Below are 2,869 nucleotides of genomic sequence, written 5' to 3'. Positions count from 1 at the left end.
CTTGTAAAAGGGTTTGAAAATATGCAAAAGGGCAAATAGGAATATTTTCAGTAATGCGAGCTCGAGAATGAGCATTAAAAATATACCCACTCATGTACTTTTAATACAACAATTAAAAAAATCTGCCTATCAAAAATAAAGTGTCAAGTTTAGGTAATATTATAATATTCTTTACCTACCATTTTCCCAATTTATTGATAAAACTTTTACATCTAAACTCTCAAGGCTTTGAGCGTTACATGAGGTATCAGGCAAAGAAATTGTGTTTCTAGAGGCCGGTTCTATAATTTAGAGTAAATTTATAACACTAATTTGGAAGGAAACAGTAAAATATCAAAAATAATACCTTTCCATGAAATTGGTACAGCTGATTTTAAAGGTCTCTTTCGCTTATTACCTACTGCAATATATATTTTGTCAAAATGTTTCTCGCAAACCACTTTGTTTTTTAATAAATTTTCATCCATAACATATGTTTCCACATTGCCTATATTTTCTATCCACTGGTTAAGCAACACTGGTTTTAAAATCGGAAATTTGAAAAAACTGAGAACATTGTTTTTACATTTTCTTACATTATTGCACCCACGATACGCACACTGATTAATTTTGCCCAAAGGAGCCATTGTCTCACAACCTAAACACATTTACATATATCTATCTATTTGTGATTATGATATGCAAGAAAATTTTTTAACAACTACCAAATTGTAATACGGCAAACACGAACCTGTGCAAAAACTCCCACACGACTCAGGGATGATCGGCCGATTACTAATGAGAAGCGACGGACGAAATTATTTTCACGCATACTGGACAGAATCGCCATCTATTTGTCACGCATATTTGCGGTCACGCTTTAGCCCATAAGGTTGCGTATCTTCCCAAGTATTCAATCAACGGTATAAGTTTGCAAACTTAAAGACTTTTTTATTTATGCACAGAGAGCTTGCACATCGATTTGTGATATCTTTTTAAGGCTGACTAAAAACTTCTGTGAAATGGGAACAACAATCCATCAATCATTTAGTGCCTTTAGTCTGGCCCAGGTGCACTCCGATCTTACTGACCCCCTATCTTTTCCAGGCTTAGGCAGTTTAATTTTACCTATAACAAATGTATGTCACAAAATATTAATTTTAATATTATATAATAAGAATTTTGTATTAAACAGCTTAAGAAGTTTGATTTAACTCTGAATCTAGAAGGATCTTTAAAAAGTACAGCACAAATTTTAAACTTCTTAATATAGACCTTCAAAATCTAAATAGGAAAAAAATACTTTCTTATAATGATCTAAATCATAACGTTAGCATTATTTTACCTACAATTTTCTTATAGGCTTTAATCGAGAAAGAGTTTCTTTAGTATAAGAAGCGAGTAGTTTTCCTTATTTTCTATCGCTACATTTAAGGTTATTACAGAAAAAAATAAGTTTCATAAGAAGTGGAAAACTTATAAAAATCTTGGCGACTTAAATACATTTAAATTGCTAAGATCTTGACCAAAGGAATTAATTAAACGAAAGTTTAATAATTATATTGAACATATTGAAGCTGAGTAATTCTAAAAAATGTTGGAACTTTGTCGCATCTAAAAGGTCTCGTTTGACTATAGCACCTAAAATAATAAAGTTTAATTTACCTAGCCCGTTGTTATTCTTAGCAAATCCTTTCTAGAAATCTTTACCTTACTTGCAAAATATTTTAACATTTTATTATAGTAAACAATTTTTGCGAATTTAGTAAACTTCGTATTTAACTAATCGCAAAGTTTAATAGGTATATAAACGGAACTTTTTCTAACAGATTTAAAATAACATCCGGAAATCCTCAAGGATCTCATCTTGGATCTTAATTCTTTATCATCTATATCAATGGCATTTTTCAATGTTTTGATGATCTTTGGACCGGTTGGATCCATCCAATAAAAGATTTGACACGCTTGAAAATTATTGGGAACTATTTTGGTAATACACGTAAGTACATGCTTTTATTGTATCTGTTGTACAAGAAATAAAAACAGTGTTAATTATAATTATTTCGTAATTAACTCAATTGTAAAGACAGTTCAGGGAGTAAGAGACTTGGAATGATCTTTGACGATTATTACTTGATAAACGTATTAATTACTTGGTTCCACAATGCTTTCAAAGGCTCGGATTTATAAACAGGCAATTTTTTTAAATTTTTCTCTATTATGCATTTATCAATAGTAGAGAAGTATTGCCTCAATTATATGGAATCCTTTTTACTCCAGTAACGAAAATCGAATTGAAAGAATGCATTAATTTAACTTTTGAATAGTTTATCTTACAAGCAAAAATAGGAGGAAAGTAGCAGATATTATAGACTTATTATGGGCAGTTTAGATCTATACCTAAACTGCCCCAGGTCTTTTCCTTATACCATTCCGACAAACCGACAGTTCAGTTTTCATCAATTTGCAGAATGATAATGTATCGCAATACTATTAGTACCAAAGATTTTCTAGATTTCTTTTTTGATTCTCAAAATGACTTAAAGGCTATGTTAAATCGAAGAGTCAACCTTTGTAATTGTAAAGTTTCTTTTTTGTCAATTATTAGTGCCTTCATATTGCGCTTGATACAACAATGTTTTTATTTTTTATTTTTTTAACATGTAAAATAGAGTAGTTGGATTATTAACCAGTGGATTAATAGATATGCAAAGACTTTCTGGTTTTTATTTACTGAGAATTGAAATGCATTGCATCTAATCGAATTTTCGCTGTCGAATTTAATAAAATCATAATTCATGTCGAAAGCCTTTCATCCCTAATAATCTATAGAGATAGATATAAAGTTATTTTAAACTTAAGGTTTTTTCATAATGTAAATAAAATTCAC

Source organism: Anthonomus grandis, chromosome 2, assembly GCF_022605725.1.
Source record: "Anthonomus grandis grandis chromosome 2, icAntGran1.3, whole genome shotgun sequence".
NCBI lineage: Eukaryota > Metazoa > Arthropoda > Insecta > Coleoptera > Curculionidae > Anthonomus > Anthonomus grandis.
This window is presented reverse-complemented; position numbering follows the sequence as displayed.